The 21,896-nt window shown below is 36.4% G+C and overlaps 1 long non-coding RNA gene across 6 annotated transcripts; it reads left to right on the forward strand.

Moving 5' to 3' along the window:
• The first annotated feature begins 1,008 nt into the window (after positions 1 to 1,008).
• LOC111880898 (uncharacterized) lies at positions 1,009 to 17,356 on the forward strand. Of its 6 annotated transcripts, XR_006187831.2 has the most exons (8): positions 1,009 to 2,104; positions 2,241 to 2,393; positions 3,084 to 3,194; positions 3,271 to 3,386; positions 3,748 to 3,830; positions 3,947 to 4,728; positions 16,356 to 16,435; positions 16,618 to 17,356. It is a non-coding gene; the product is annotated as an uncharacterized LOC111880898 (long non-coding RNA). The 6 variants fall into 6 exon arrangements; XR_006187833.2 differs by lacking the exon at positions 16,356 to 16,435; XR_002846620.3 differs by lacking the exons at positions 16,356 to 16,435; positions 16,618 to 17,356 and having other exon boundaries at positions 1,012 to 1,505; positions 1,598 to 2,104; positions 3,947 to 4,978.
• The last annotated feature ends 4,540 nt before the right edge of the window (positions 17,357 to 21,896 follow it).

Genomic DNA, 21,896 nt, shown 5'->3' on the forward strand with positions numbered 1-21,896 from the left:
ATATCTTATTTAGTTTATACTTTGTAATTTGTTTGTATGACTAGAACAATAGAAAACTAAATTTGTTGTATACATATTGAGGTTTGAAAAGTTCTTTTAAAGATAAAAAATTTCCTGTTTGAATTCTTATTCTTTCTTTTTCTTTACTTTTAATTTTGTAATAACTCTAATTCACATATATAATATTATTATATTCAGATTGCTTTTCCTTCGTAAGTTGGACCAGATTTGTAATTTCAAACCTCAATATATACAGCATTTTAGTTACTAATATTGTAGTATACATCGTTATTACATATTTACATATTTTTATTATATGTTAGATGGCTTTCTAAATTTCAAAAGAATTATATCAATTGGTTATATAACTAGAAAAATAGAAAACTAAGTAACTTCTATGATTAAATAAGTCTAAATAGGTGGGCAAAAATAAACTATTAAAATTTCTAAATTTTAATATCAACATAACGAAAAGATAAAAGAAAAGCCAACTAGAATATACAAAAAACTTTTGATCATATTACCAGGAAACAATAAAAAGTTGACCAAAGTAAAAAATAAATAAATTCATCAAAACATATTACTAAAAATATTATTACCATAATAATAATATAACTAAAAGTATTAGATAATATACCAAAATTGGTTCCAATGGTTTGCAAAAAATTATGTGTAGGGTTCAAAAGGTTTTTAAACTTTTTTTTGAAGGTCCAAAATCAAGAAATTTTCGTGGTTTTGGTCCAAAAAAAACTTGAAAGAACCGATTTGTTCTCTTATTATTTATTATATATATATATATATATATATATATATATATATATATATATATATATATATATATATATATATATTAAAGTTGTGAAGGAAAAGAACCCTAAAAATGGAATACTTTGTCCACCTTTGGTCCCTTAATTTACATATCTGGACCCTCTACCTCTTTAATTAATTTATATCATATCCTTTTGTTTGTTTTCTATTCCGTTACTTTAATTTATTACTTTCTTTTCTTTGTTTTGATTAATTTAAGGGTTTCCGCTCCACCGCTTTCACCATATTCTCGATTGTTCTTCACCCTCTCATATTCTCTTCATTCTTCCTTTTGGGATAGTCACGTTTAGTCCACCGACTTACTATCCAACCAGTCGATCTGCTTCTTCTTGATCCTTCAGCACCGCCTTCGCATCAAGTTAGCCTTTCCTTGCATTTGTGTTTCTATTTGTTAGCTATGTACCTCCGCCACCCTTTTCATTTTTGGTCCAGACGACTGAAGAGGACTTTGGAGCAGGTAAGCTTCCTCCCAACGGATACATGGCGAGAAAGTCTCCTTTTTTCCTCTCTCGCATCTTCTACACTTTCTCTTCTTCCCACAACTTCTTTTTTATTAAATTAACTGAGTTGGGTTTCTTCCACACAACAAGACCGCCATGAACGATCGACCCTTTCGAGGAATTGTCGTCGTGTGTGCCACAATCTGGATTTTCAGGCTTCTGCTGAAGCCCTCGCCGGTAAGATTTTCCATCTGAAGGGTCGATTCATAGAAGGTTGTCGCTTCTTCCCTATTTTTCTTGATTTTTCATCTATGATCCTTGATTTTCAGCTGTTGATTCCTTCAATCAGGTGAATCTTCTCTATGACAGCTTAGTTGAGTTTTGTACACCACAGATTTGGCCGACTGTTTTTTTTTTTTTTTTTTTTAAATATTTTCATTATATCTCCACATATGATGCTTTATGACGTCTGAGAGTCAATTTTTTTTCCCAAGGTAATATCACATTTTTCTTGAATTTCTTTGGTTTCTTGCACACAAGCTGTTTGATGCATTGTCTGTATGTGTGTTCTAATGCAACTGTCATATGAGCGCCATGAATGAAACTCCCAAGTAGAAATTGCACATACTCACTCTTCCTAACGGTCTCTGTGTTTGCCGCCGAGTCTAATCTAGCCTCCCAGACGGCTGCCGTTGGGGTATGGATTGATGCAGGGTCATAATTTCAGATGGAAGGGAACAATGGGGTTGCTCAGATATATTGCATTGCAGAACTCGACTTTTGATGAAACATTGATCAATCGTGAGCGTGGTATGATTCTACATAAGACGGAAGAGGTTTGTGTGTTTGCATTTTTATTTGCCTTGATTCATTTTGGTTTGTAGGCTAAGATTAGAATCAACACTCAGTTCCAACTACAACTATAGGATAATCATGTATCAGCTGTTTTACTGATTGTATATGTTATTTCAGATGAGAGCACAAACAGAAGAAGTAATCTTTGATCATTTGCATTCTACTGCTTTCCAATACACCCCCCTTGGAAGGACCATTCTTGGACCTGCTGAAAACATCCAAAAGATAACTTAAGATTACATTTCAACCCACTATGAAGCTTACAGAATGGTATCCAACTCAAACTTTAATCTTTCTACAAACCATTTTAGTATGATGTAAAAATATAAGTTTCTACTCTTTTTATCTGTCACATGTAATTTTAGCTTCTGGGACTGTTAAACATGTGAAACGATTGAGGAGCGAAACATGATTTGGAAGTATATGCTTATACTGTCCTGTGGTAATGGAAAGATAGACAAAGACCGAACTTTCTTAGATGGAGAAGAAGTATTTAGTTTACAAGTTTCTAATGATTAGTTTTCACAAGCCTTATTTTATTATTATTTTTTTTAATTTCAACTGACCTAAAATCGTAAATATGTGAAAACTAATTTTTTATTGTTTTTGTTTTGTTTTTTTTTTTTTTTTGTATTTCAGCAGATGTGAAAATGATTCTGACATTAAAATAGGACATTTAAAACAATTCAATTGAAAATGTCAATTATTGTTGAAGGTGTGGACTTTGTTGTTGCACTTACACATTTGAACTGCTAAACACATTTGAACTGCTAAACATTAAAAACTAAATATTTTAAAAATTATATCGTCTTCGATTCAATAACATCAGGGCCAATATTTTATTTTTCACGTTTTCATATCAACATGTATTTTATTTTTTATGTTCCTTTTCACACGTCTGCAATTTGTTTTTGTTGTCTATTCTAAATCTGTGATTTAATACAAAATGCTTATCAACAGTTGTTGGCTGCAAAGAATTAATGACACTATCATGGAGATGAGGTACCATAATACATGGTCTTAAAGACATGAGGAACCAAGACTTACAACCGATGATTGCAAACAGAGAATGTATGTCTATTTGGGTTTTCATATCAGCAATGATGAAATGCAGTTACTCAAATGATAATGAAAATAGATTTTATAGGAACAAAAAAAATCACTGGTGGTAAATAAAGTATTTGGAACTGATGACACAAATGTTCAAAAAGTTACACTTGCCGAGGCTATCTCTAGCAACGGTCAGCAAAACAAAAGGCTCAGGTAAACACTTAATAAGCAATGACATCACCGAACTACTAATATTATCAACTCACACATTTTGATTCTTCTTTAGTGGAATAATATGGTAAATGTGTTATTTTGTTCAGACCAAAACATTTTTTTTTTACTTCTTTTTTTTGTTGGGAGATAAGCTTTTATCATATATAATTTATTTCGTACTAATTTGCAAAGAAAGCCAATGGAAACACCCGTTATGTCTATATTATCTCTATTGCAAAATTTGAAATAATTGTGACCTGTGAGCACATTATTAAATTTTAATTTATTTTCATTGTCTTTTTTGGTTACTAAATCCGTAGTAATAAATCTATGCAGAAACTAACATTCATTATGTTTGCAGTTTTAATTTTGGATTTATGTTTTAATTGAACTGGGGATTTAATTCAAATTACAAGTGACTATATCGACCCTCTCTGCAGCCGGGTAAGTAATTAGTAACTGCACTTCACGTTTATTTTGTTTTATAGATTTATGGTTACCAATTTTGGTTTATATTGTTTTCAAATCCCCTGTTCACGATGTACGTTGTTTATGTTCAGTACTTCAAGGAACTAAAAGTGTGGGGGAATGGTGCATCAACATTGTTGCACATAGCGTTTCATGAATGTGAATCATATGGGGGCTAACTACTATAAGAGGGTTGATCAAGGAAAATCTCCAAGGACTGTCATTTGGATCATTTCATTGGTGTTGAGTGGTGGAGCATATCATATCTGCAAATATAGATTAATGGAATTCTTTAAATTGAAATTTTGATGGGTTTCACCATACCTAGGGGAGGGTAGAAGAAATTCAGTTCCTTACTTCGAATTGTTTTTTCTTCTGTGCCAATAAGGATCAGGTTGCTTTCCACCGCTTCTTCTTACTCTCTTCCGATTAAAAATCCCTAAAACCACCGCACTTCCCCATTTCTTCTCCTCATGTCTTTTCCAGCCCTAAATTTGTTGACGGAATATCTGTCGATTTTATAGATCGTTCTTCCATCGAAGTCGACACATAAACCCGTTTTCCCTCTTATCCCATCAAATATCTCTCTCCGTCGATTATTTATTGATTTTTGCTTCGTTGATGAAAATACAAATCGATTTACCTATGGTTGATTGACAATTGGGCGCTCCCTTCGCCAGCCTACTAGCGACGTCTACCATGTTCACGTGAATGTATTATGCTTCCAAGAACATCGGCCATTGAGTTTCTCCCCCAAAATTAATCAAACCTCGCTTTCCAGTTTTTTCTTTCGTACCTTTCTACCTTGATAATCGATTCGTAAGCCCTAATCGGTTGAACTCTTTCTCCGATTTGAAGTTCGTGAATTTTAGAGGTGCGTTGTTGCTCACTTTTATGTTTATTTTTTTATAACCAGAAAACAACTTTGAGTACAAAATTGGTTTCATAGACAAAACGTAACCACATTATACTCAAAAAGTCAAAATCGTCATTTGGAGTTGTACTTTGGTAGAGAGGTGTTCTTACAAAAACTTTATAAATAATTGTTGCTGCCGCACTTGCTATTTACTTTGCAACACAAAGGGGTCATTATATTATAATATAATGCAACATATTTGTGTGTTTGTAAATGGGCGAAACGTACACAATAGCAACTTACTTTACTGTATCTACCAATTAGAACAATGTACTATACTTCCACACAAAAGCGACAACTTCCGACCCCCGCAACGCGGGGGTCACCTTTCTAGTTATTATTTTTTTTTTGTATTTTATGTATTTCTTTGATATTTTATAATTATATAATAGAAGGCCCACTCTTATTATTATTAAATTGCAGATGACCCCACAACCCACCTCGGTATTTCTCTTGAAACTCGACGTCCTCATCCTCTTCCCAACGACCTCCTAGCCCTCTAACCCCTTTCTTCTTCGTCGAATTAATCCTCCAACATTGTCCTCACCCTTTTTTCTTACATTATAATTCTCTCACTCCCTCTCATTAACACACAAAACCCGTGTCAAACACGTTCACACACAATAAAAATCTGCAACTCAAACATAACCCATATATATAGAAAATTATACACACACATACATGTGTATACATAAACTCATTGGAAACCTACAACTCAAACACTTTAACACACATATACTTGTTTGGATTTTCATCACTCAACATCTAAAAAAATCTGATGGTTGGTGCATATACGAATCATAATATGGCGGTACATGTGGTGGCAGAAACATCTGAGAACAAAAATGCACCTAGAAATACAATTACGGTAGTAAGGGTGTATAATACGACATTGTATAGTTGCTTACTAGAGGGTGAGGTGTGTTGTAGTTGACTGTATAATTGCCCGGTTCTCCATCGTAGGGGTGAAGGTTTTCGTAACTCTCTTCAGATCTTAACATGGTGTTGTGTCTTAGTTGTTGGTCGATTTGATTTTTTAATAGAGACAAGAGACTGTTTATGCGTACTCCCTTGGCTAGTGGTGGGTGGTTTTCATTTTCCTTCACATAAATCTCAGGTGGCTTTTCAAGCCATAACCAACACCCTGAATCACCCATAGTTGCCTCTCTTAGCGGTGAATGTATACCCTTTCGTTAAATTCTTTCCACAACCCAGTTCGGAAACAAAGGAGCCATCAAATTCAATCTTCTTTTAGTCTGACAAGTCCAAGTTACACCTGAAGGTGGGTTGTAATGATAGGCCTTCCTAGTTCGAGGTACCATGCTTTATGAGCTTGTTTGAGACAGTAGAGTGATTTTCGTAGTTTGAAAATATGGTTTGGGAATTAAGAATGTATATATCCAGGTTGTTGAGACACAAAGGCTTCTTCATGTAGAGTACCGTGTAGGAAGGTATTGTTGACGTCTAAATGGCGGAGGGCCAATTTTTGGAAAGAGCAATAAATAGGATAATACGAATGGTGACTGGACTGACAAGACTAAAGGTTTTAAAGTAGTCTCTACTGAATTCTTGTAGAAATCCTTTAGCAACTACATGTGCTTTGTATTTGTCAATGGTACCATCCAGATGACATTTGACATGGAAGACCCATTTACAGCAAATTAGTTTGTGAGAGTTTGGTGGAACAAGTTCCCAAGTGCCATTTTACATTCGAACATTAAATTCATGATCCATGGTTGTATGCCACTTAACGTCTTTCATGGATTGATGGTGTATGGTAGGTTCGAGAGTGACAGGTATTGGGTGAAGTGTGATGCTATTGAAAAATGTTTTTTTTGAAATATCTAGGATTAGGTTTGTGAGTTCATTTTGGTGGTGAAGGTGGTGTAGGATCTGGAGAGGCAACAAAAGTAGGCAAATGTGAGCTAAGGTCCAAGGAGGGAGAGGGGGAGGGGAAGGAGGCAGAGAGAGAGAGAGAGGGCAGTGAGGTGTAGGGTTGGTGTCATTTGTGGAGGTAGAAGGGGGTGATTGAGAGTACGGAGGAGTAGATGGTGGTGGATTTTGGGTGTTTTGGAATATGGATTATGATACAAGGACAGTAAGTGGATGTAACGTCCCGAAAATGATAATAAAATTTGCCATTTAAAAGTCTATCAAGTCATTCATTAATTGTTCAAAACCCATATCAAGTCATTATATTAAAACATCAGAGAAAAAATTATATCAAATGCGGAAACCATGAGGGGATGATGCTGTGCCATCACGTCGGGCACTTCCTTTTTGAATCGGAAGTACCTGAAACCATAAACATAAGCTGTAAGCACAAAACTTAGTGAGTTCCCCAAAATACCACATACACAAAAGATACAAGTGCCATGGGCTACCCCCATGGTCTTTCCTTGCAACACCAAAGGCTAAATCCCGGTCTTACATACGAGTGTCGTGGGCTACCCCCATGGTCTTTCCTTGCAATGCCGAGGGCCAAATCCTGGTCTTACATACAAGTACTAGGGGCCAAATCCTAGTCTTTCATACAATTGTCAAGGGCTAGATCCTTGTCTTAATGCAAGCATTACAGAGACAACTAACAGAGCCAATATTGGTGCCTTCGACCCATGGATATAGTGAGATAACTCACCTCACAGACAGATAAGCAAAATGAATAGCATGCCGCTTCGAGATCAACTCTATCAATCACCTTAGTAAATTCAATGACACAATCTCATCATATAGGTCAAATTACCTAAAATACCCCTAGGTCAAACCCTATTAAAAAATCCAGGTCAAAGTTAAAAGTCATAGTCAATGGTCAAGATGGACCCTCCATGTCGTGGCCTTTAAATGACAAAACAGACGCGAATCCCCCCAGTCGCCATGCCACGGAAAAATTGCCAAGCCACGCCATGGGGACTGGATCCAAAATTTCTTAATGAGTTAAGACTAATCCTTCAATTCCAAGGGTTCAAAAGTCTAAATCTGATAATCTCTAATGCCCAAAAGGGGTAAAGTTGCCACCTTTGTCACTTGAGATCCACCAAGAGGTCTAGATCTCAAGTCTTAGATCCAAAAAGGATAAAGTGTGGCAAGGACTCATCAAGAATCACTTAATTCCTTGAGTCTCAAGCTCATTTGCTCCAGAAGAGCTTATAAAACCAAAACCATCCTAAAGTTTGATGCTTTTTAGACTTGCATGTCCAATGCAAGTTGCAACCTTTATGAAGTCTCTCTATCCCATTGATGTGCACAAAAGTACCCACTAATTTTAATATTTATAACCTAACAAACTTAGACTATCTATGCACTTATAGGCAGTGTACCTAGTCAGATTACAGTATACCTTAGGTAAGTCGGGTGTCGATCACAGGGAACGGTGGATTAATTTAATATATTTGATTATAGGTTACAGGTCACACGAAAATAATAAAGAAAATGGTTTAATAAATCTCAAACTAGAAATTAACAACTCTCGATAAACTAACAAGAAAACAAATCTCTTCAGGTACTTTGGTTTAGATAAATTACGCCTTAAAAACATAGACAATTGCATACACAAATTCATTTATTCATGTTCACCGATTCCTAAAATGATTAGATTCGCATTCGTTATAACTAATCCTTTAGCAAACAAGTCAATTCAAACAGTGATCAGTTGGTTAAACTAACATGCTTCCTAGTGTTGAGTGCGTATCAAGCAAGACTTGTAAATATAGTTAATCGAATTACTAATTCAATTTAACCACTTGTTGATGGTCATCAAACAAGGCTCACACATTAACTTACTTATTCCCAAGTTAATCCTAGTTTCACATTCGTTATTCCTAGACTTATAATCTCGATGGTCATCAAAATCATAAGAGATAAGCAATCAAGCAGATGTTCATACAACTCAATTCACTTAACAATTAACAGCAAATAATCATCATTAATACGTAAGGATCTTTTAACAAGCTTGGCAAGATAAATTAAACATAAACCAACAATTAAATATAGCAATTAGTCTAATAATCAAAGCTTCATTCAATCATAAACACAATGGAATGCTAAACATGGTCACATTAGCAACCCATATGATTACCGACACGTATCCGCTCTCTAACCCTTCCGATCTCCGCTCCCGTTAGCTTAACGGCCTTCCGGCCGCCTTCTAGACCCTCAAAACGGCTTAACAGAAGTTTAATATCGACTAAATTAAGTTGGAAGTCGAATCCCCCCTCCTGGTTAGCTGAAAATCGACTTTTATAACCTTTGTAGCCGACTTACGTACGCTGGGCGTAAGTCGGATACGCTGGGTGTACTGAAGATTTCTACGCGATTGAGTTTATCCGAGGCCAGCCATTACGCGGGGCGTACCCTTAAGTTACGCTTGGCGTAATTCAATTTGGTCGCTACGCTTAGCGTACAGGTGTATTACGCGGGGCGTAATTGTTCTAATCCAGCATTTTTTATTTCTTTTAGCTTCTAAGCCCGGTTTCCGCTTCAGTCTTTTCTTTTGTGCTTTATCGTCAACGAATAGCTGCAAATCATAATTCAAAGCATCATGAGTACTTTTTAGTTCTAAAAGAGAATAATAAATGCCAAAATATTAAGATATAATGCATAAAAATATATATAAAAATACACATATCAAAATACCCCACACTTAGTCTTTGCTTGCCCCCAAGCAAATTTACTTTTATTTTACCAATATCGCACTATACAATCCATTTAAAACTCAGCCATTATGCCAAAACCTCAACGCATGCATTTGTGTCTAAAATTTGCCTAAAGTACCCCCATACTTTAAATACTCACAATCTTCATAAACACTTGCCCATTTTTTCCAAACAATGCTCATTTTATGCAACCCTCCGAATCCATCCGCATAAAACCTCCTAACCTCAAGGTATTTTTAATTGAGCAACCTAAGCATACATAATCTAGAATTACAATTTTTCGATACCACTATGGAGCTCTTTTGGAATTCTTCAAATCTTTGACATTTGATCTTTGATTTCTTTGAATTCACCACCTTTGTTGATTTGATTTCTGGTATCTTCAACTTTATGAAATTTCTTGGAATTTTGATCTTTTGATCTTCACTTTATTTGCTCCAAAATTCTTCAAACTTTTTCTCGTAATTCTCTCTCTCTTTTTTTATTACATGTACCTTACCTTTTTCACTCAAAACCTACATGCTTAAGCAGAGACGCTCAACCTCAACCTTTATTGGTTAATGCTAATAATTTTCCTAGATACATTTCAGGTTTAGGCTACTAAACATATTGCATCCCTCAAACCAAGCGGGGTTATGTTTTTGTTCCATGATTTCACTAAAATAAGGGAGACCACAAATGCACTATAACGTATATTGGCTCAACTAAACATTTGAGTTCTCATCGGATCATTTCATACAATATTAGCAAAATTTAAATTATGACTAGATTTTTCTAAATTAAACTATTATTTCAAGTTTCTAAAATTTTTAAATTTCCTAAATCTAGCAATTTCATTTTTTCTTTTAATTTTAATTTACTTTTACCGACCTCCTACCCCACACTTATTTCATACAATGCCCTCATTGTATGCTAAAATGAATTAAGAACATAAAAAGGGAGAAAAAGGAACAGACTCCCCTGGGTAGTTGTGGCGAGATCGACTGGGGCTGCTACAAGTTGCTCCAAATATCGTTGAAAGACTGAAAACTGGAACTGCTGCTTCTGAATTTGCCGAAAAATAAAATCAAGACGGTCGACTTAAAAAATGTGGTGCAAAAGATTGCAAAAAAATGCAATGTGTAGTAACCATGACGTGGGAAAGTGTCGACCACATCGTCTCGTCAAGAATGACATCCTCTTCTCTCGCGATGAAAAACCCCCCACAACATAGGAAAGTGTCAACCATGTCGTGGCAGCCGGGATGATACTTCTTCCTCGCGTCAAAATGAAACTCGATGGTGTGGGAACAACTCATCCAAATCATAAGAGTCAAAATATCGTAAAAAAATGTCAATCTTCTAAACAATCGCTCACGAAATCAATATGCACCCCACACTCATGACAAATTGTGGGTCTTGACTATAATCCTCGAACTCTCACACGACTCTCTCTAGCAACAGTCGGACCTAGCTGCTGAACTTACTGCCAGCTTTCTAAGGGCGAAAATTCCGCAGAAATCTAAACAACAAAAAGCATCAACATGGAAAACAAAAGTAAAACAAACTAAATTAAAGTTTAACTACATACCAAATAAAAATACTAAACTAAACTAAAAATAACACAAAAACACAAAAATAAAAATAGAAAGGATCACTCATCATCTCCATCATCATGCTGCTGAGTCCCTGAAGTACCGACCCCATCATGTCGTGGCTGGAATGGTGGTGGGTAGGGAACCGAATACTGAAACCCATGGTGGGCAAAGAATGTGGTCAACGCATCCCCATACCACTGCTGTTGCCTATCCACATGTGCAACATACTCACTAAGACGGTCAATGCCCTGAGCTAGGTAGCACATATCACTCTCCGGCTTAGGTCCCTGCTGCGCTCCCCGAGGAGCAGGTCTACGCCGCTGGACCCGTCTCGGTTGTGGCTCGGCGGTACCCTCCTCGCCCGCCACATCACCTGCTCGAACTCGCATCCACCCCGCTCTAATACACACATCGACTCTAACAGCTGAAGACTCATCGACCTCATATCGTGGAACACCATCGATCTCGTGATCTCACGCGTCAACAACTGATATGATCGGGCTAACCGCGTGATAAAATGCCCTCCGCATATCGGGCTATCCTCCCGAAGTCCCCTGGCCCTCCGTCCCAAATATGCAGCTAAAGCAACTGGAAGGTTCAGGTGCCTCCCTAGAGTAACAAGTGCCCATAGGAAATACAAGTCTGTCGAAGGAACTCTCTCACTGTTCTTGTGATGCGTGAGAGTCATGGAAATCAATCGGTGCAACAATCTGTATGTAGTAGACCGTATCATCCTACCCCGTGCAGTAGATGGCGTATAAACTCCTCCCGTAATCTCGGCCCAAAAAGTGTTCTCGTTATACTCGTCTGGCCGCTCCGTAAGACAATCAGCAAGGAATGCCAGGAAATGGACACTCCTCATCTCATCTGCTGTGTAAATACCCACTCGAGTCACAAGCTCTATGACACTGCATTCCCGGCTCACTCCCCCCAGTCTGAAGGCAAAAGCTGTCCTGTCATCGGGTGCCTTCCTAGAATCATAGGAAACTGTAGCGTAGAACTCCAACAAAAATTCCCGATAAACAGGCTCCTGGATCCTGAACAATCGTGCCCATCCCTGACACACGAACAAATCCACACCACTCGCGTCCGAGTGCGTGTATTGCAAAAATTCCTGGATCAGTGCAGCTAGTCCAGTCCGGGTCGCCAAGTCCCAATCAAATGAGGGAGCTATGTCGATCTCCTTGGTGAGCAACAAACTCAAACTGTTGACATATCGTGCCCGGGTTGCATCGTTCAGCGTTTGCGGAAATTGTAAGAAACGATGTTCGGTCACATCCTCGGGTGGGTTAGTCCGTTGAGTTCTTCGGGCCATAATCTGCACAAATAAACACAAAACCAAAACCAAACAAAATATAGCAGCATTAAGAAATTTTTAAACCAAAAAAAAAAAAAATTGGAGCTGGACATGGACAGTACGCTGGGCGTACGTCCAGGTTCACGAGTCTGTGGTTCCCTTGCTTGTTCCCAAATCAAAATTTTTTAAATTAATCAAATCTACAAGCAATAAACCCTGCAGGGGCAAACAGATGGGCATATCGAGCATAAGGATTGTGTGGTCCTACACAGTAGAAAAAAAATGGGACCTCCCTAAAAATATGAATCAATCCCTGTAAATTCCTTGTCTATTAGCAAACACTTAACAGGGAAACATGTGTAGCAGTCAAGAATCGAAGCCAACAGGGGTTACGCTAGGCATACGTCCCCGAGTTTAAATCGATGGGTGTGGGACGGGATTAAGACCAAATTAAGTCCTAGGGTTTAGTTAATTGATAGAAATCGGTCCATTCAAGTGGTAATCAGAACATATATTTGCGAAATCGGCCCTAATTCAAGAACTATATAAACCCTAGATTTCGAACAAAGGCAATTTGCAGCCAATTTCGTCGATTTAAACATAAATCCATAATATTGAGTACCCGAAAAACATACATGTATGTCGGATTTTACAAGAAAAGAAGCAAAATCGGGACTTTGTGAAGAAGTTCGTCGTCACAGCGTATGCGAGAGTAGAAGAGGTTTGAAAGAATAACAAAAAAGTCAAGGGTCAAAAGATATAACCTGGTCGTCGTCTTACGCTGGGCGTAACACGAAGTTACGTTGGGCGTAACCCCATCTCCGTGAAAAGTGTATCCGCGATCCGGGGTTTATTACGCTTGGCGTAATCAAACTTACGCTGGGCGTAAGTTCAAATGAAACTTTTCCTTTTTCTTTAATTTAAATTCCTTTTCTTTTAATTATTTAATTAAGGGACTTAAAACTTAATTATTTTTTCTTTTTAATTTCTTCAGCAACTGATGACTTTCCGATGAGTGAAAAAAATGAGACGTCACAATCACTTATCTTTGTCAAGATCAAACAACAATGGTTGATTAAAAACCTTTGCATGCAAGAATTGGTTTGCGAAAACACCCACTTTCGGGACCCGTTAGAATATTTCCTTTGTTTTCCTTGCACCTTTAACTAAAAGCGGAACAAGAAGTGACCTAACTAGCAAGAACAGCAAGAGCTCGGTCTTCCACTTAACCACCACAATACGCCTTGCTATACTACGCCTCATGGATTGAGTTGGACAAATCAACAAAGTAGCAGGCTAAGCAGATCAAGAATTCCCTAATCGCTTTCATCCTCGAAACCCATGCAAAAAGTAAAGTCAAACAATGTGTACAATCCCAAATTCCTGCAAATAACAAGAACCTTCCCGACAAGTGAAATGATATCAACGAAAATCAAACTAAAAATAAAAACTAACTACAAAAAAATAACGAATAATCAAATAAACTAAATTAACGACAAGCCGTTCCCCGACAACGACGCCAAAAACTTGATGTACACAAAAGTACCCACTAATTTTAATATTTATAACCTAACAAACTTAGACTATCTATGCAATTATAGGCAGTGTACCTAGTCAGATTACAGTATACAATCCCAAATTCCTGCAAATAACAAGAACCTTCCCGACAAGTGAAATGATATCAACGAAAATCAAACTAAAAATAAAAACTAACTACAAAAAAATAACGAATAATCAAATAAACTAAATTAATGACAAGCCGTTCCCCGACAACGACGCCAAAAACTTGATGTACACAAAAGTACCCACTAATTTTAATATTTATAACCTAACAAACTTAGACTATCTATGCACTTATAGGCAGTGTACCTAGTCAGATTACAGTATACCTTAGGTAAGTCGGGTGTCGATCACAGGGAACGGTGGATTAATTTAATATATTTGATTATAGGTTACAGGTCACACGAAAATAATAAAGAAAATGGTTTAATAAATCTCAAACTAGAAATTAACAACTCTCGATAAACTAACAAGAAAACAAATCTCTTCAGGTACTTTGGTTTAGATAAATTACGCCTTAAAAACATAGACAATTGCATACACAAATTCATTTATTCATGTTCACCGATTCCTAAAATGATTAGATTCGCATTCGTTATAACTAATCCTTTAGCAAACAAGTCAATTCAAACAGTGATCAGTTGGTTAAACTAACATGCTTCCTAGTGTTGAGTGCGTATCAAGCAAGACTTGTAAATATAGTTAATCGAATTACTAATTCAATTTAACCACTTGTTGATGGTCATCAAACAAGGCTCACACATTAACTTACTTATTCCCAAGTTAATCCTAGTTTCACATTTGTTATCCTAGACTTATAATCTCGATGGTCATCAAAATCATAAGAGACAAGCAATCAAGCAGATGTTCATACAACTCAATTCACTTAACAATTAACAACAAATAATCATCATTAATACGTAAGGATCTTTTAACAAGCTTGGCAAGATAAATTAAACATAAACAAACAATTAAATATAGCAATTAGTCTAATAATCAAAGCTTCATTCAATCATAAACACAAAATAAAAGGTTTTTACACCCAAATCAGAAACTAAATACAGAATAGTAACACAATGGAATGCTAAACATGGTCACATTAGCAACCCATATGATTACCGACACGTATCCGCTCTCCAACCCTTCCGATCTCCGCTCCCGTTAGCTTAACGGCCTTCCGTCCGCCTTCTAGACCCTCAAAACGGCTTAACAGAAGTTTAATATCGACTAAATTAAGTTGGAAGTCGAATCCCCCCTCCTGGTTAGCTGAAAATCGACTTTTATAACCTTTGTAGCCGACTTACGTACGCTGGACGTAAGTCGGATACGCTGGGCGTACTGAAGATTTCTACGCGATTGAGTTTATCCGAGGCCAGCCATTACGCGGGGCGTACCCTTAAGTTACGCTGGGCGTAATTCAATTTGGTCGCTACGCTTAGCGTACAGGTGTATTACGCGGGGCGTAATTGTTCTAATCCAACATTTTTAATTTCTTTTAGCTTCTAAGCCCGGTTTCCGCTTCAGTCTTTTCTTTTGTGCTTTATCGTCAACGAATAGCTGCAAATCATAATTCAAAGCATTATGAGTACTTTTTAGTTCTAAAAGAGAATAATAAAGGCCAAAATATTAAGATATAATGCATAAATATATATATAAAAATACACATATCACCCATCTAACAAGATCAAGAAGAAATGGGACAAAATACAAGATCTAACATTCTATAATCAGAAAGCTTGGAATTTGGGGACTTCCAGAGTGCAAAAGATGCACAATAAGATGGTGAGAAGAGTTGCTTGCTGAGTTCAAGTCTAGAAGTCACCTCCTCCTTCTTCTAATCTTCAAAAATCAACACCAAAAAGCTTAGAAAGCAACAAATGGAGTTAGGGTTTTCTTGGAGGCTGAGAGAATGTGATAGAGGCTGAGGGATAGCAACCCTAGCCATCACATCCCCTTAAATAGGGTGCAAACCCTGAAAATTTAGGGTTTCTCATTAAATAGCTTCCATACCATGGCGGCCATTTAAAATCCGTGACCCAAAAAACCCTCACCACATCGTGTGATGCCTTCACCACGACGTAGTACTGCCCAAAATCCAAAATTCATAAATTTTAAATACCTCCAAGGGTCTGGACGTTACAACTAAAAGATCTAGTATGCTCAAGAATCATATTAAAGTGATATTGCTAATTAACACATGATACTAATAGGTCACACTAACAACAACTTGATATAATTGATTATTTATTAGAAATTAATTTTAATAAATATTCAATAAACTCATATAATTAAACTGGAAATTATTTATTTCTTGGAAATAATACTTTTCATTAGTAAGTGATATTACATAATTCATATGGTATGAATTAATAAGTCATGCACAACATTTTGGACTAGATAAATTATTTTACCAAAAATTAATGTATGAAATGAGAGTATGGCCTTTTGATTTGTTTAATCAAAAGGTAAGGCATGCATTAAGGACATGGGGGACATGTAGGTGTAGGAGCATGGATGGATAAAAGGGTTAAGGACTTAAGGGTAAAGATAGAGCTTTATGTGCAACATCCCAATGATGAGGTAATTCCAATTTTAACCCTATGTATATGAAGAATATTGCATTTTGGCACTTTTGCATGAGAAGGATTTGTGATATTTTCATTTTATTTACTTCTTTTTATAGTTTAATTTAGTATATTTCATTCATATTTTAGTTAATTTCCATGCATATTTTATTGTTTGTTATTTTATGACTATTTCAGGTACTTTCTAGTTTTGTGAGCATAATTGCAAATTTTAAGGAGACTAACGGAGCGGGATCTTTGGGAGGCGATTGAACTTGGAGGTCAATAAAGATTTTGGGCTTAATAACTAGTGGAGGTAGAGTGGGCTATTGATGGATGGAGCATTGAAGAAGATGGTCTCTTAGTTAAAAGAGGATGGAAGAATTTTTTGAGCGTGTGAAGATTAATGATCGGTCGATTGCGCGAGCTATGGATCATTTGGAGAAGCCACCTTAGGCTTAAACTAAGGAGAACTTGAAGAAGAATAGGATAGAAGCTGATCAGACTCAAATTGGGCCAGTGGCCTAAGCTGTGAAGGCCCAAAACTCAGAAAAACCCACAATCAAACCCACCTGCATAGGGCTGCATGGCGTCGCACGATACTGCATGGGTAATTTCAGAATCTCATTTGAAAGGCTATTAGAGGAAGGTTGGTGTGCATCTTTTGCAAACTATTGCACATCCGAAAATACATCATTTCTCTGGAGATTTTGGAGCATTTTGAAGACCAAGAATACCTCATGGACTTCATCTTTTTGCTCTTGATTCTTGTTAAATGTTTGGTACAATCTAACCTTACTTTCTTTTCTTGAGTTTACCCATGTTAGGCTAGACTAAACTTGGTTGAATTTAGTGAAATCTTTTGGATATTTGTTGAATGTTGAAAACTCCATGAACTTGTTCTTGAATCTTTATGAGAATGTTTTGTGTTATAACATCTTATTACTAGCATGTTTTTATTCACGAGTTTAAATGTGCTTGTGGTGATTAATTGGCTAATTTATTAATTAAGTAAATGATCCTCAAATTAGCAAGCAACAAATGATTTTTGTGTTAGTTTTATTTCACACAATCATAAAAACATTTTCTCCAACTTAGAAGTGAAAGCATTCGACACCTCCTCGATTTTGTGACTTTTTGGTTCTTAATGCTAGTTGACTTTCACTAATTACATGCTTAATGAAAATTATGACTTTGACTAAGGAAATTGTTATGAGCTTTTCTAACCATTTTAACAACTAAGAAAAGTCTAGGTAATCTCAAGCTTCTTAGATTACTATAGTCAAATTAATGATTCAAAACAAGTATTGTACTATTGGATTCAAATGATATGTTCTTCAAATGTTCAAATGAGGAAACCTTAAGTCAACCACTTTTCTCTTATTGATTTTACATCAAAATATTGTTTTTGTTGAATTGTCCATTTAAATATTAGTTTAACTCTACTTTTATTTCAAGTATTTTAAAAGACCAAAACCCCCATTTTTACTTTTATTGTCATTTTACAAGTATTTTTGCAAAGATATTTTCATTGAGTAACAAATTGAACCAATCTCCGTAGATTCGACCCCTTTACCACTATACACTATTTTAGTGTAAAAGATTTTGGGTTATTATTTTTTTGGCCTCGACAACCACCAAATTTTGGCGCCGTTGCCGGGGATTGGTTTATTTTTAATCAATTTGTTTCTCTATGCCCAAAATCTTAACGTACAAACGCTTTAATTTATAACCCGAAAATTGAAAAAGAAACAAGGCGTTTGGCGAAGGAAAAGAGAATAGAACGTGGTCAAACTTCAAATTCTAATGGAGATCCGGAGGTTGAAACCGCTTCCTCTAGTGACACCAAACCCGATTCTAACCCCGACCCTCGCCAACAAATTCCCGAAGCACCACCCTTTAAAACAAAATCCACCCATCATAAACCAAATTGCAATGGTGGATGGAGAAGGAGCACCCGAAAGAACCTTAAGATAAATGATGGAAACCGATGTTACACAAACTCCAACCGGTATCAATTACCCCGTTTTGGAAGGAGGTTCGGAATTGAAGTCAAGTTTAGTTCATCACCTTCCAACTTTTCGTGGATTGGAAAATGAAGACCCACATAGGCACTTAAAGATGTTCAACTTCATTTTCACTAGCATGAAGCCACAAGGGTCAACCGATGACCAAATCAAATTAAGGGCATTCCCCTTTTCATTGGTCGATAGAGCAAAAGATTGGTTATTTTATCTTCCACCGGGGTCAATCAACTCATGGACCGGAATGGCAAGAGCTTTCCTTGATAAGTTCTATCCCACTTCAAGAGTATCAAGTCTTAGAAATGAGATTTGTGGTAACCGCTAAGGTCAAAATGAGACTTTCCATGATTATTAGGAGAGGTTCAAAAACTTGCGCTATAGTTGTCCACAACACCAAATTTCGGAACAATTCCTCATTAAACACTTTTATGAGGGACTATTAACAATGGGGAGAAGACTAGTTGATGCCTCAAGTGGTGGTGATGCCTTTAGCAAAACTCCACAACAAACAAGACAACTCTTCAACACCATATCCACAAACTCCCAACACTTTGGCCCATGCCAAGACATGAAGAGGGACACACATCAAAAAGTCAATAAAGTAGTGACATCAAACCTCGAGTCTCAAATTAAAGATTTAACATCTGTTGTCCAAAAGTTAGCCATGGGATAAACTCCACAAGTGATGGTTTGTGGAATATGTGCAACAATAGGACACCCTACGGATATGTGTCCCGTTATTCAAGAAGATGCGGAACATGTAAATGCCACCGGAGAGTTACAAAACTACCACAACAAACCATACGGTTACCAAAATGCATACAATTCAAGTTGGAAGCCAAATCCCAATATGAGCTACAAACCAAGACCATTGCCTCAAAATGCCAATATTGGTTGGAGACCTTCTTACGCACCACAAAAACCCCATTACCAACATTCACAACCCCATCATCAATCCAAACCACACCCTACACATCATCACTAACAACCTCCTCAATCTCAACCAAGTAGCTCCAGAATGTCTCTTGAAGACATTGTCAAATCTCTTGCCACTAGTATCCAACAATTCCAAAAAGAGACAAGGAGTATCTCCAAACTTGAAACACAAATGGGAGATATAGTTACGTCCTTAATCAAGTTGGAGTCCCATGGAAGTTACCTTCTCAAACCGAAAAGAATCCTAATGTTAATGTGGTAACATTGAGAAGTGGTAAACAAACCGGAGAAAGTGGTTTAAAGAAGAAGTCAAGGGAAGATGAGGAAGAAATAGAGATCACTCCCATTGAGGACCCTATTTTCAAGAATTATATACAAGCCGAAATTCCAAAGAAGAATACCCTTCTAGTGACTCCAATAGCCACTCAACCATCATTCCCCTCCCGACTTACAACCTCAAAGAAGAATACGGAGGAGAAAAAGATCTTGGACACCGTCCGAAATGTGGAGGTAAATATTCCCTTACTTGATGCAATCAAACAAATCCCTAGGTATGCATAAGTTTTGAAAGAAACTTGCACCAACAAGAGAAAATTGAAGGGAAATGAAAAGATTTCAATGAACAAAAATGCATCCATGGTTTTACAAAAAAAACTTACACCTAAATGCAAGGATCCGGGAATGTTTAAGGTACCTTGCAAGATAGGGGATGCCACTTTTAGTAGTGTCATGCTTGATATCTGTTCTTCTATTAATGTCATGCCCTATTCGGTATATGAATCGTTAAATGTTGGTCCGTTATGTGAAACAAGTGTCATAATTTCACTCGCGGATAAATCAAGTGTTTTTCTTAGAGGTGTCCTAGAAGATGTTTTGGTGCAAGTGAACTAATTGGTCTTCCCAACGGATTTCTATGTGATTGATTTAGAGGAGCAAGTTTCCTCCAAATTGGCTCTAATATTGCTTGGAAGACCTTTTTTGATAAAGTCTAGAACAAAAATCAATGTGTATGCAGGTGGTTTAACAATGGAATTTGATGGTGAAACAATAAGCTTTAATATTTATGATGCTGTGAGATATCCTAGTGATGTTTCATCCTTGTATTTTGTTGATGTTGTTGAACCACTAACCCAAGAATTGTTTGAGTTGTCTAATGGTGATTTGTTAGAGATGATTCTAAGCAAGGGGTTTGATTGTGGAAAGATAACCTAGAAATTGAAGCTTTATTCTTTAGATACGGAAGTTGAGAAGTTGGTCAATAATTTAGAAGTAAAGAAATCCACAAGATTTGATGTCAAGCAAATTTAATTGACCCTAACTCATACAAAGTTACCCCCTTCCCTTGTTCAACCACCAGAATTGGAATTGAAGGCCCTACCTCAAAACTTAAAGTATGTCTACTTGGGAAAGAACGAGACTCTTTTAGTTATCATTTCTACTCACTTAACCGAATTTGAAGAGGAGCAAATCCTCAAGGTGTTGAAGGAAAACAAAGTAGCAACGGGTTGGACAATTGCGGTTATTAAAGGATTAAGCCCCTCCACTTGTATGCACAAGATTTTGATGGAGGATGAATGCAAGCCAAAGTACTAGGTTATATATGGGGTACAAAATATGATAATATAAAAGGTATAAGGATATATATATATATATATATATATATATATATATATATATATATATATATATATATATGGGGTGTATCTACAAAGTACCAGGTTATATATGGGGTACATCTACAAAGCACCAGAGTTATATATGGGGTACATCTACAAAGTACCGAACAATAATAAATAAAACATATTAATATATACAAAACTCACAATAGTATCGACTAAGGCGTTTAGAGTACATGATTACATTACTTCTAGTAGTCTTCCTAACAAATAGAACAGTGCCACATAACTTCCTAGTAACATGAACATTCAGTTAGTAGGGGGCCTATAATGCTAACTTTATGATTCCTTAGTAGATACATTAGGGATATATATTAATCGGATCCGACAGGCAGTAGGATGTGTGCTTTCCGCTTCATTTCCTGTTCCTTGTTTGGTTGTGGGCTTAGAGCAGATTCATATAGTCTACTCTCTATTCGATCTTAGCTATATATATATATATATATATATATATATATATATATATATATATATATATATATATATATATATCCTGTATATACCTAGTAATCATAGGGAGTAACAAGTATGGGTCAGGTCATAACATACAAATTCAATATACCATTTTCTAGTACAAAAACCTACTTTTCAGATAGAACATTTTGTAGGCTAAACTAGAACCTTATCAGTAAAAGGTTTAATTCATTTTATTAAACCAGTATACATTAAATGACCTTTAGTGGTTAATTCTATATACCTTAGTTTATACATCAGGGTTATATATAATTAATATCCGATAGGCAGTTGGATGTGTGCTTTCCACCTTACTTCCTGTTCCTTGTTTGGTTGAATGAGCTTAGGGAAAATTCACCCATTTAACTGTCCGTTTGATATTAGATTA

The sequence above is a fragment of the Lactuca sativa genome, chromosome 2, assembly GCF_002870075.4.
Source record: "Lactuca sativa cultivar Salinas chromosome 2, Lsat_Salinas_v11, whole genome shotgun sequence".
Taxonomy (NCBI): domain Eukaryota; kingdom Viridiplantae; phylum Streptophyta; class Magnoliopsida; order Asterales; family Asteraceae; genus Lactuca; species Lactuca sativa.